The sequence below is a fragment of the Bos mutus genome, chromosome X, assembly GCF_027580195.1.
Source record: "Bos mutus isolate GX-2022 chromosome X, NWIPB_WYAK_1.1, whole genome shotgun sequence".
In the NCBI taxonomy this organism is placed as follows: domain Eukaryota; kingdom Metazoa; phylum Chordata; class Mammalia; order Artiodactyla; family Bovidae; genus Bos; species Bos mutus.
In genome coordinates, this window is record NC_091646.1 from 75,644,308 (window position 1) to 75,658,625 (window position 14,318).

Sequence of the window (14,318 nt, forward strand, 5' to 3'; positions counted from 1 at the left end):
AGGACCATTTCTGTCTAGTTCTTCTGTGTTCTCTTGCCACCTCTTCTTAATCACATCTGCTTCTGTTAGGTCCTTGCCATTTCTGTCCTTTATTGTGCCCATCTTTGCATTAAGTGTTCCTTTGGTATCTCTAATTTTCTTGAAGAGATCTCTAGTCTTTCCCATTCTATTGTTTTTCTCTATTTCTTTGCATTGTGCACTTAGGAGGGCTTTCTTATCTCTCCTTGATATCCTGTGGAACTCTGCATTCAGTTGGGTATAGCTTTCCCCTTCTCCTTTGCCTTTCACTTCTCTTTTCCCCCCAGCTATTTGTAAGGTTTCCTCAGACAACCATTGTGCTTTCCTGCATTTCTTTCACTTTGGGATGGTTTTGGTCACCGCCTCCTATGCAATGTTATGAACCTCCATCTATAGTTATTCAGGCACTCTGTCCACCAGATCTACTCCCTTGAATCTATTTGTCACCTTTACTGTATAATCATAAAGGATTTTATTTAGGTCATACCTGAATGTTCTAGTGGTTTTCCCTACTTTCTTCAACTTGATCTTGAACTTCACAAGAATGAGCACATGACCTCAGCCACAGTCAGCTCCCGGTCTTGTTTTGCTGACTCTATAGAGCTTTGCCATCTTTGGTGGCAAAGAATATAATCAATCTGAATTCGGTATTGACTATCTGCTGATGTCCTTGTGTAGAGTCATCTCTTGTGCTGTTGGAAGCGGGTGTTTGCTATGACCAGTGTGTTCTCTTGGCAAAATTATGTTAGCCTTTGACCTACTTCATTTTGTACTACAAGTCCAAACTTACATGTTACTTGGTATCTCTTAACTTCCTACTTTTGCATTCCAATCCTTTAAGATTACAAGTACATCTTTTATGCTGTTAGTCCTCAAAGGTCTTGTATATCTTCATAGAACTGTTTGATTATTTTCTTCTTTGGCCTTAGTGGTTGAGGCATAGACTTGGATTACTGTGACATTGAATGGTTTGCCTTGGAAATGAACCGAGATTATTCTGTTGTTTTTGAGAATGTACCCAAACATTATATTTCAGGCTATTTTGTTGACTATGAGGGCTACTCCATTTCTTCTAATGGAATCTTGCCCACAGTAGTAGATATAATGGTCATCTGAGTTAAATTCACCCATTCTCATCCATTTTAGTTCAATGATTCCTAAACTGTCAATGTTCACTCTTGCCATCTCCTGTTTGACCATATCCAATTTGCTTTGATTCCTGGACCTAATATTCCAAGTTCTTAGGCAATATTGTTCTTTACAGAATTGTAATTTACTTTCACCACCAGACATACCCACGACAGCATCGTTTTCACTTTGGCGAGCCTCTTCATTCTTTTTGGAGCAATTTCTCTGCTTTTCCCCAGTAACATATTGGACACTTACTGACCTGGGGGGATCATCATCGGGTGTCCTACATTCTTGACTTTTCGCACTGTTGATGAGGTTCTAGAAGCAAGAATACTGAAGTGGTTTGCCATTTCCTTCTCCAGTGGACCACATTTTGTCAGAACTGTCCACCACGACCCATTCATCTTGGGTGGACCTGCACGGCATGGCTCATAGCTTCATTGACTTACATGAAGCTGTGACCCGTGTGATCATTTTGGTTAGCTTTCTGTGACTGTGGTTTGTGGGGAGCTAACAAATTCACCTTCCTCCTGCAGGGAGAGAGACAACAGCTGAAGCTACACAGCCCACCTTCAGAAACCAGACTAGAAGTGTGTATCTCCATAAAACCTAGTTCTCAATGACTTCTACCAAGTGAGAGAGCCTGCTTGGATTCCCAGTGGTAAAAACTTCCCATGTGGCAGCCCTAGAGAGTTTCTCCTTTTGTTAGTGAGAAAGTCTCAGATTTCACATTTGTGTCTCATCATTGCATGCCTGACGGTTAAGAGAGCACAGGCAGCAGATCCAACATCCTTTAAAGGATGAACCTATTGTTCATATTCAATTCCTCCTGTACAAGGTCTCTGGGTGCTTGGGAAAGGAAGCCAGCCCAGTCCTGTGTGACAACATAAGGCTATGGGTTAATGTGTCTTGTGTGACTTCTGAACAGAAGATGTGAATATGCTCTATACATTTGAAGTACTAGGAAGAGAGTACAATTTTCCCAGGATGAGTAACTATAACCGTATTTTAAAAGTTAATTTATTTTTTAATTGAAGGATAATTGATTTACAGAATTTTGTTGTTTTCTGCCAAACCTCAGCATGTATCAGCCATAGGTATACATATATCCCCTCCCTTTTGAATCCACCCCCCATATCCCTCCCCATCCCACTCTGTCTAGGTTGATACAGAGCCTCTGTTTGAGTTTCCTGAGCCATACAGCAAATTCCCATTGGCTATCTATTTTACATATGGTAATGTAAGTTTCCATGTTACTCTTTCCAAACATCTCACCCTCTCCTCCCATCTCCCCATATCCATAAGTCAATTCTCTATGTCTGTTTCTCCACTGCTGCCCTGTAAATACATTCTTCAGTACTATTTTTCTAAATTATGTATATATGTGTTAGAATAGATGTCCATCACCAGATGAATGGACAAAGAAGTTGTGGCATATATACACAATGGAATATTACTCAGCCATAAAAAAGAACACATTGAGTCAGTTCTAATGAGGTGGATGAAGCTAGAACCTATTATACAGAGTGAAGTAAGTCAGAAAGAGAAATATAGCAGTATATTTTTCCCTCTGGATTTTGTGGTTTCTTATTCTATCTATTGAATACAGACATAAGTTCTTTTTCTTTTAAATTAAATTTTCTCTCCTTCCCAGTATACGATGACATTTCAATCACTAAAGAATGGATAATTTGTCACTTAAGAACAGCAAAATTATGGGTCATTTCCCCTCATCAGTTTTTGTCCATTTTCAAGCCTAAAGGCAAGTTAGAAAAGTGTAGTTAAAGTATTCAAGTTGCCAACACTGGTAAACACATAGACTTTGTTAGCACACAGGCATCTTTTGCCTTGCCCCTCCGTGGACAGGGCTCTGATGAGCATGGCTTTAAATGAAATCCAAGTATCCTCTCTCCCTGTTTATCTCAGGTACAGCTATCAAGACAGTAGAGCAACATTTCATGTATAAATTAGTCTATTCCTGAGGGGAACATGTGCTATTCACACTCATGGTGTAAGAGGCAATCTTACCATACACCTGGTCTCTTCTTGCAGGTAGAACAGGCAAGCCCTGGTAGGACTAGAATGCAGAGGTCACAGTGTCTCTGCCCTACCCCATGACACCTGCTTTGTGCCAGAGCCTAGGTTTTGCAGCAAAACTCATTTCAGGCCAAGGAGCCCTGGTTCCAACAAGAATTATAAGTGGTCTATTAAAACTCTGGATGTGGGCAGTCCTGCTGCTTCAATCATTAATTCACCAGAGAAACAATATGATGATAGAGAGGGTGCCTATTTTTGACAGCATATTAAAAAGCAGAGACATCACTTTGCTGACAAAGTTCCGTATAGTCAAAGCTATGCTTTTTCCAGTAGTCATGTATGGATGTGAGAACTGGATGAACAAGAAGTCTGAGTGCCAAAGAACTGATGCTTTCAAATTGTGGTGATGGAGAAGACTCTTGAGAGTCCCTAGGATAACAAGGAGATCAACCAGTCAATCCTAAATGAAATCAATCTGAATATTCATTGAAAGGACTGATGCTGAGGCTGAAGCTCTAATACTTTGGCCACCTGACTTATTGGAAAACACTCTGATACTGGGAAAGATTGAGGGCAGGAGGAGAAGGGGGCCACAGAGGAAGAAGTAGTTAAATAACATCACTGACAATATACATGAATTTGAGCGAATTCTGGGAGACAGTGAAGGACAGGGAAGTCTGGTGCGCTAGAGTCCAAGGGTTTGCACAGAGTTGGACACAACTTAGTGACTGAACAACAACAGGGTGCCTATGATTCATGTAACAAAATAGCAGTAGAAGGGACTCCCCTAAACTGATAAAGGATATGAAGCCAATTTTTAGGGCATTGCCTCTCTGTTCTAAATTCACTGTTTATGATAAGCTCTCTGATAATGGATGGGTTACTTTAAGAATCTCTCCTTCAGAGTGATCATGATGTTCCATTTTCTCAGTTAGAAGACACTGGATGGACATTGAAGGAGGAAGTAGCTCTCCTGTGACTTCAGGCTGTCAGCAGTGTGAGTGTAACGATAGCCTAGGTGTTCTGCTCCAAGCATGTGCCCAGAACAACTGTCCTTGTTGGCTGTGCAGAACCAGTGTGGCCTAGTCATTGGCTTTCTGTAGCCCTCTTCATATGGATATTTTGTGCTCCAAGCCACCTACCCGCAGATTCCCCCTACTTAATTTCACTCATTCCCCCACCTTACCCCACCACTAGCTTTATCTCCTGTACTTATCCCAAGGCTGCAGCCCTCACAAGCTTGAGGCCCTCCTGATCCTACATATTGCCAGCTCCAGGCCATTGCCAGCTCCAGGCCTCCAATTCCGCCAGGTCCCTTGTTCCTACTACATGTCCACATGCCAGCCACCAGCTGTGGCCTTTCCACACTGATGTGCTCCAGAGGGTACCTTCCTGCTTACTCTTCAACTGTAGACCAGCTCTGGTTCTGCAGACTGGCTCTGGTGCTGGTAAACTAGCAAACTTCTCTGCCTTCAGAAGGTTCTCCTACACCTTCTCCAATGAGATGTGATCTCCAGGCTTGGGGAGGAACCCCCATTTCAAGTTTGTCTTTCTTTGGGTATGCTTCTTAAACCCAGGATACCATATAGAATTTTCCTAAATCTTATATATTCTGCATGTGTCATATTTAATAATTCTTTATGTTTAAACATTATGTTAAATTTTATGTTAAATTTCCCCTGACCACTGTGTACTTTCCATCTCCTGATTGGATCCAGATTGCTACAGAACATAACACCTATAGCAAATATCATTCTTGGAATTACTGAAAGCTTCCTTGTGAGAGTTGCATCAAGTAAGAATGTCCACTATCACCCAGAAAATAGAGAAAGAACAAAGTGCTCAGAAAGGAAGAAGCAAGACTGTCATTGTTTGCAGATGATATGATTCTGTACACTAAATTCTACAGGTATTTACAGAGAAATTGGGAGAATCAATAGAAGTTTAGGTAGCTGTTCACAGGATAAAATATTAACATACAGAAGACAATTTTATTCTATTTACCAGCAACAGATTTACAAAATGAAAATTTCAAAGGCAGTAGTTGCAAAATATGAAGTGCCTAGGATAAAACGCTCTCTTATTGGGAAAAAAAAGAAATATTATTGGGACATATTAAGGAAGTTTTTATTAAAAGGAAAAGTGCACCATTATCCATTCAATCACATTCTATATTATAGAAAAGAAGTCAAATCCAAAAGTGCAATGCAATCCTTTTTTTTAAATTTTATATTATTTAACTTTACAATATTGTATTGGTTTTGCCATATATCAAAATGAATCTGCCACAGGTATACATGTGTTCCCCATCCTGAACCCTCCTGTCTCCTCCCTCCCCATACCATCCCTCTGGATCGTCCCAGTGCACCAGCCCCAAGCATCCAGTATCGTGCATTGAACCTGGATTGGTGATTCGTTTCATATTTGATATTATACATATTTCAATGCCATTCTCCCAAATCATCCCACCCTCTCCTTCTCCCACAGAGTCCAAAAGACTGTTCTATACATCAGTGTCTCTTTTGCTGTCTTGTATACAGGGTTATTGCTACCATCTTTCTAAATTACATATATATGTGTTAGTATACTGTATTGGTGTTTTTCTTTCTGGCTTACTTCACTCTGTATAATAGGCTCCAGCTTCATCCACCTCATTAGAACTGATTCAAATGTATTCTTTTTAATGGCTGAGTAATACTCCATTGTGTATATGTACCACAGCTTTCTTATCCATTCATCTGCTGATGGACATCTAGGTCGCTTCCATGTCCTGGCTATTATAAACAGTGCTGCGGTGAACATTGGGGTACACGTGTCTCTTTCCCTTCTGGTTTCCTCAGTGTGTATGCCAAGCAGTGGGATTGCTGGGTCATAAGGCAGTTCTATTTCCAGTTTTTAAAGGAATGTCCACACTGTTCTCCATAGTGGCTGTACTAGTTTGCATTCCCACCAACAGTGTAAGAGGGTTCCCTTTTCTCCATACCTTTTCCAGCATTTATTGCTTGTAGACTTTTGGATTGCAGCCATTCTGACTGATGTGAAATGGTACCTTATTGTGGTTTTGATTTGTATTTCTCTGATAATGAGTGATGTTGAGCATCTTTTCACGTGTTTGTTAGCCATCTGTATGTCTTCTTTGGAGAAATGTCTATTTAGTTCTTTGGCCCATTTTTTGATTGGGTCATTTATTTTTCTGGAATTGAGCTGTAGAAGTTGCTTGTATATTTTTGAGATAAGTTGTTTGTCTGTTGCTTCATTTGCTATTATTTTCTACCATTCTGAAGGCTGTCTTTTCACCTTGCTTATAGTTTCCTTTGTTGTGCAGAAGCTTTTAAGTTTAATTAGGTCCCATTTGTTTATTTTTGCTTTTATTTCCAATATTCTGGGAGGTGGGTCATAGAGGATCCTGCTGTGATGTATGTCAGAGAGTGTTTTGCCTATGTTCTCCTCTAGGAGTTTTATAGTTTCTGGTCTTATGTTGAGATCTTTAATCCATTTTGAGTTTATTTTTGTGTATGGTGTTAGAAAGTGTTCTAGTTTCATTCTTTTACAAGTGGTTGACCAGTTTTCCCAGCACCACTTGTTAAAGAGATTGTCTTTAATCCATTGTATATTCTTGCCTCCTTTGTCAAAGATAAGGTGTCCATATGTGTGTGGATTTATCTCTGGGCTTTCTATTTTGTTCCATTGATCTATATTTCTGTCTTTGTGCCAGTACCATACTGTCTTGATGACTGTGGCTTTGTAGTAGAGCCTGAAGTCAGACAGGTTGATTACTCCAGTTCCATTCTTCTTTCTCAAGATAGCTTTGGCTATTCGAGGTTTTTTGTATTTCCATACAAATTGTGAAATTATTTGTTCTAGCTCTGTGAAGAATACCATTGGTAGCTTGATAGGGATTACATTGAATCTAGATTGCTTTGGGTAGTGTACTCATTTTCACTATATTGATTCTTCCGATCCATGAACTTGGTATATTTCTCCATCTATTAGTGTCCTCTTTGATTTCTTTCACCAGTGTTTTATAGTTTTCTATATATAGGTCTTTGGTTTCTTTAGGTAGATATATTCCTAAGTATTTTATTCTTTTCGTTGCAATGGTGAATGGAATTGTTTCCTTAATTTCTCTTTCTGTTTTCTCATTATTAGTGTATAGGAATGCAAGGGATTTCTGTGCGTTGATTTTATATCCAGCAACTTTACTACATTCATTGATTAGTTCTAGTAATTTTCTGGTGGAGTCTTTAGGGTTTTCTATGTAGAGGATCATGTCATCTGCAAACAGTGAGAGTTTTACTTCTTCTTTTCCAATTTGGATTCCTTTTATTTCTTTTTCTGCTCTGATTGCTGTGGCCAAGACTTCCAAAACTATGTTGAATAGTAATGGTGAAAGTGGGCACCCTTGTCTTGTTCCTGACTTTAGAGGAAATGCTTTCAATTTTTCACCATTGAGGATAATGTTTGCTGTGGGTTTGTCATATATAGCTTTTATTATGTTGAGGTATGTTCCTTCTATTCCTGCTTTCTGGAGAGTTTTTATCATAAATGGTTGTTGAATTTTGTCAGAGGCTTTCTCTGCATCTATTGAGATAATCATATGGTTTTTATTTTTAAGTTTGTTAATGTGGTGTATTACATCAAAAGTGCAATGCAATTCTCATTAGAGCCCTAGAAAGGATTTTGGTTAAACTTTTTCTGATGAATTGATAATTGAAATGGATTTGAGAGAGGCCAAAAATAACCTATACATTCTTGAAGAGCAAGATAGAATTGAGTGGCCTTATCCAAATATCAGAATTGACTTTAAATTTGTAGTGATGAATACTGATATGTGGTATTTTAAATAGATGGATAAATTGGGCCATAGGACTTAATGGAGAGTACACAAATTAGCCCATACACAGGTAGATGTTTGATTTATGACACATGTGGCACTGCAAATCTGTAGGAAAAGGGCAGATTTTTCAATAAGTGGTTCACTGAAATTGGGAGAATCAATAAAAGTTTAGGTAGCTGTTCATAGGATAAAATATAAAACCAGAAAGAAACCCTACTCAACATTATACACACACGTCACTTGTAGCTGGATTATGACCTGTGAGAGGCAAAACCATAAATATTCCAGAAGACAAGATAGAGAATAGTTTCATGGCCCCAGTGCAGGGACAGATTACTTAAAACAGAAAAGCACTGGCCGTAAGCAGAAGAATGATAAATTTTGACTATAAGTATGTTATATAATTAAGTATGTCTTAATTAAAGTCTGTTCACAAAGCACAGCACAAAAGAGAAAATAAAAACAACAAAGCAAAAGATTATTTTAGCCACACATATAACTCGTATTGAAAACACATAAATAACTCACTGAATCAGTAAGAACAAGATGGAAAATAGAATAGAAAAATGGCAAAAGAGTTGAACATGAACAGGCTTTTCATAGAAGAGAATGTCCAAAAGGTTCATAAAGGTGAGAATGTGAAAAAACTTAATAGTAGTGATAAACAAGTAAATTAAATGTTGCCAACACTTGGTGTAGATGAAGATGTGCAGGCAGAGAAACTCTCTGTGTTGCTGCAGGGATTACATGTTGTTACAACCACTACAGAAAACAGTTTGTCACCCTGCAGAAAAGCTGAAGATATGTATAACTATGGACCAGTGATTCTGTTCTTGCATGTATACCCAAGAGACTTTTAAACATGAGTCACATGAAAAACACCCAAGAATATTCATTGCACCATTGTTCATAAGAAAAAGCTAAAAGCATTGTTAGGGAAAAAAATAGCTAAAAGCATCCCAGTATTCACACAGTGTAGAACAGTATAATCATTTCAAAATTACTTTGCTAAAATCATGCATTGGAATGCTAGTCAATGATGGAGACAAAAGATCTAAGACTACTAGGAACAAGATAGATGAGTCTCTCAAATAAATATGATAGAGTGAAAGAAGCAGGCCATAAAAGGGAGCATGCAGTATGATTCCTCTGATACAACTTCAAATAAACTGTATTGTTTAGGAATGCATACAAAATTTGTAAGGTCATGTTTTTTAGGAAAGCACTGAACTGATTATCATAAAGTCAAGATCCATAGGGAAGGGAGTGGGTTGTGATTGGGAGTAATACCAGTGGCGGTATTCTGGAAGGCTGGCAATGGTCTGTTTCTTGACCTTAGTCTTGGTTAAGTAGGAGTTTGCTTTTATAAGGGGCTTCCCTGGCATTATCTAAACCTGGCATATATTCTTTATGCAATTCCCTATGCCTCAGTGGAGAAGGCAATGGCACCCCACTCCAGTACTCTTGCCTGGAAAATCCCATGGATGGAGGAGCCTAGTAGGCTGCAGTCCATGGGCGTCGCTAGGAGTCGGACATGACTGAGAGACTTCACTTTCACTTTTCACTTTCATGCATTGGAGAAGGAAATGGCAACCCACTCCCGTGTTCTTGCCTGGAGAATCCCAGGGACGGGGGAGCCTGGTGGGCTGCCGTCTCTGGGGTCGCACAGAATTGGATGCTACTGAAGCAACTTAGCAGCAGCAGTAGCAGCAGCATCCCATAATCTAGTCATCACTTGAAACCTTTCTCTTGCCAGATAATTCACCCTCTATTTACATCAATTCCCAATTCACTGATGACAGACAAATTGGAAGATCATCATCAACATTAATAAGATCATTAGCCATCACAGACCAAATCCATTACAGTGAGTCCAGGCCACCACACTTAAATGCAAGCAGGCACACCAAGGCTATTGGGCAGGCAAAAGGCATCTGTGCCTTTTTCTCAGGAGAGTCCACTACGGTATCTTAGGGTTTAACCTTGTCACATTTCACCAGTGCTGTTGTCCAGAGATCTCCATGTGCTGGAGGATCTAGAGTAACCTAAGCAATGTCCTCATCATCCTGTGAGACTGGACATGAAATTTACCATGGTGTACACAATGGTGGAAGAGCAAAGAGTTGGTTTAGGTTGTTCACCTTATAGGGAGAACCCAGGAGTAGGTTGGGTTTTCCAGCTTTCAATATAAATTGGTTCATCCTTTAGGCCTTGCATTTCTGAGCTCAACAGTGCTACTCTGTTTTGACCTCACGTCTTACTCTGCACCAGCAGGATGAAATGTTTAACTATGCTCCTGAGGACATTGCTCAAGGAGATTTTGAATGTGGAAGGAAAATTTTTAAAAAGGCATCATTTTCCACTGTGTATTCTCTCAAGAACTTTGCCACCTATCAATCCAGCCACCCATCCAATACACAATGTTTAACACAAGATACGTGCCTTTGACTGTGTGGATCACAATAAACTGTGGAAAATTCTTCAATAGATTGGAATACGAGACCACCTGACCTGACTCTTGAGAAACGTGTATGCAGGTCAGGAAGCAACAGATAGAACTGGACATGGAACAACAGACTGATTCCAAATACGAAAAGGAGGGATCAAGGCTGTATATTGTCACCCTGCTTATTTAAGTTATATGCAGAGTACATCATGAGAAACGCTGGGCTGGAAGAAGCACAAGCTGGAATCATGATTGCGGGAGAAATATCAATAAACTCAGATATGCAGAGGACACCACCCTTATGGCAGAAAGTGAAGAGGAACTAAAAAGCCTCCTGATGAAAGTGAAAGTGGAGAGTGAAAAAGTTGGCTTAAAGCTCAAAATTTAGAAAATGAAGATCATGGCATCTGGTCCCATCACTTCATGGCAAATAGATGGGGAAACAGTGGAAAGAGTGTCAGACTTTTTTGGGGGGGCTCCAAAATCATTGCAGATGGTGACTGCAGCCATGAAATTAAAAGACGCTTGCTCCTTGGTAGGAAAGTTATAACCAACCTAGATAGCATATTGAAAAGCAGAGACATTACTTTGCCAACAAAGGTCCATCTAGTCAAGGTTATGGTTTATTTGTTCATCTTGTATTAATTTATCACACTCTTTCCAAGCATGTATTTATTATTTATATGGATTCTTAAATAGAGTTTTCCATTCTTTGACCTCAAAATGACTCAATGGAGGGAATGGGATGGTGACAATTTGTAAGTTAACAGTAATCAGAAACTAACAAATTCAAATCGTGACTAGTGTGCTTCTCCTTTTGTGACAAAAACACTTTTTATCTTACCCTTTTGATTACTAGTGTGGACTTCTCATGATGCCACATACAGATGCCAAATAATTCCCATTATAATTCAAAACTGTTCCTTTCCAGAGGTTACCAGACCTGTTTTTAAGCAGGAAAGAGTCTTTCCAAGTACAATTCCAAAGTCAAATGTTTCTGAAGAGCAAAGGCCATCAGCGTGCTTAGAGAGTGCATTCTGGTGCATAAATAATTCGTGGCTGTATGGCACAGAAAAAGTCTGTCTAGTACCGAGATGTCCTCATAGCATCAATCTGCTGCCTTCCACTCCACCCCCAATATAGGGTTGTATAAGATTTGAGGCATCTTTCTAGGGTTAAAATGCTAGGAAAGTCAAAATAAAGCCAAAGTAACATCAAGATACGATATGAAGTCAACTAACCTAAGAATATTGAGGAACAACCAATAAAGAGAAGATCATCAGTGTAGCCTGGGTGCGTTCACAGAGTGAGAGATCATGGGAACCAAGTACTACACGCTCAGTGGCAGGGAATGGGGAAAGGGAAGCAATCCAAAGGAAGCTAGCGGTAGTAGTGGTAATGAGTGGGGCAGAGTGGCTCTAAACACGCGAACTGAAAGAGAAACCAAACGGTTTCTTTAACATTCCTTTAATCAAGCTAAAGGAAATGCATATTTTAAAAGAGTTTCCCCAACAGTAGTAGAGTAGGTAGGTTCACAGGTTCTCTCTAAAGTCAACTGGTCTTTGACTTTGCAGAAATGATGGGAGGGGGCATTGATGGATGGTAAACCAGGAGGACAGGTTGCCACTTTAACAGCACAAATGAGGTCTAAAGGTGTTGGGGGAGCAGGGCTTTAAAATTTCTCCTCTTCATAGGCTCAGGTAAACAATCTCAAGTATTATGAGCTACAGTTCAACAAAGACTCTGACAGAGGTGGGCCACCAGAGGTGGGCAAGTCCGGTTGGTCCCGCAGAAGGAGCTGGCATCTGGACAAAGCTGGTCGTCCCTGACCCCAGGAAAGAGCTGCTCACCTCTCTGAGATTTTGTTTTCAGGAGTCCTCACTCAGGAAAACGCCCTCTCTGGGAGGTACAGGAAATTACAGGTCACATATATGGGGAAACAACATCTTCGTTCTCCAGATTCACCACCTCTAGCTCTTCATCCTTTCCCAGGGAAAGCACCTGGAGTTCTGTCTCCTTCCGGAAAATGGCTCTTCCAGCCCTGTCCAAGGAGGCCAGGCGCAAGCGGAACGCGACCTTTCTCTGCCAGAGTAAGCTGAACCCCGAGACCGCAGGACTTGTTCAGCGCGCTGCGCTTGAAAATGATGCGCCGGTTGGCATAGCACACCACCAAGTCCCAGCCGACGTTGAAGCCTGCCCACCGCCAGCTGCACTGCTTATCCCTGAGGAGCTGGCCCCCGCACCGCATGCTGGTCCTCTGGAGGTCGGACACGAAGACATCCACGGGCCCGAGGTCTCTGGTCTGCTCAGCCCGGAGGAGGGCAAGCCACTGCTCTTTGTACACTGGGGTCAGCCACGTGGCAGGGATCAGTGCATCCTGGTCGATGATGCGTGCTGACGGCAGGTCGCAGATCATGTAGGCAAGCCGCAGCTGCTGGAACGCTGGCACGAAGGCTCTGCCCTGCTCGGTCTCCAGGAAAGGGGTGCCCTCTGACTCCTGCCTGGACCTGGCAAACCACGAGTCGGCGTCAGGCAGCAGGTCTCTCTCGGGGCCTCTCCATGTCGGCTGCAGCTGCAGGAACATCCACTTTTTCAGCGTCATGTACACATCCATCTCTACCTCCATCACGAAGAGCTCTGAAGAGGCAATGACCTCTTTCATGAGATCCAGGCTAACTTCTCTCAATAACTCCTCACTATGCTGGGTCATCAGGTTGTCCAGCAGCCACTGAAGACACATGGCCCTGATGTTCTGGAGTCCGTAGCTCTCAGCAGAGCAGTAGTAGCTGCACACGGTCTGATCACTGACCGTCTCCTTCATTATCTCTCCGCACTGCTGAATCAGCTTGTCCAGCTGCAGCATGCTGGCTGTGGCCAGCATGGGGACCACTCGACCGGGTGGGATGAGCACAGAGTTTCGCACAGGGAACCTAAAGCCTCGTGCAGTGCCTCACAATCAATGTTCTCGTCAGGCATCTGCAACTCTACAGTATCCATGGTTGTCTCACGCCACGCACCACTGAACATGCTAGCAAAGTATCCTGACCGGCACAAGTAGACCTTGTGCAAGTTCCACTCCTTCCCCAGGGCACGGATCTGCACGTCACTCCCTTCTCCTCTCAGAAAAAGTGTCTTATAAACGGACTCTAAACTGTCTTTTGCTCGCTTCCTGTGGGGCGCTTTTGTGAGCTGCCCTTCTGGGCCTGTCTTCCGCTTGTGGCGCCCTTGGCTAGTGGTGGGTCTGGCCTCTTTGCTCTCCTCCCCTTCCTCTATCACTGCCACTGCTACTTCCTCGGCCTCCTCCTCCCCCTCAGGGGCACCTGGCTCCTCTGGGGCATGCCCCACTCTGTTCGAGGGCACCTGACTGTTTACTGCTCCCATGGCTTTTACCTCAGGGGTACAGAGGGCAAGCTTCCTCACCAGACGCAGCCGCCACTGGCACTAGCTCAGCCCACGGTGTCGTTGGATACGGCTGATGTTTGTGACGTCATCTTGGACGCCACGCAAAGCCACACCCACGAGGCTTTCCCCTACCCCTCCCACTCCCCATCACAGGATAAGTGCACTCTGTACCAGGAATTCCACTCTGTGTATCTTTCCCTCCAGGGATGATTTCTCTGCGGCTCCCTTCGTAGGATAATGGTGGAACAGAGGACTTTGTGTATGAATTTTCCCCATGAATCTTAAGAACATCATTTCCTCTTCCCCATTTGAAATAATTACTGATCACTCCTGTTTTTGGATAATTACGTCTTGGTTCCAGCTCTGTGCTCTATGCACCTTAATTTCTGTAATTATTTTCTTAGGTTATCCCATCATTTGTGGCTGTGAAAACATTTTCTGTGATAA

General features: G+C 41.8%; 1 pseudogene; it reads right to left on the reverse strand.

Moving 5' to 3' along the window:
• Nucleotides 1-12,447: 12,447 nt before the first annotated feature.
• On the reverse strand, nucleotides 12,448-13,850 carry LOC138986491 (germ cell-less protein-like 1 pseudogene; annotated as a pseudogene).
• Nucleotides 13,851-14,318: the final 468 nt, after the last annotated feature.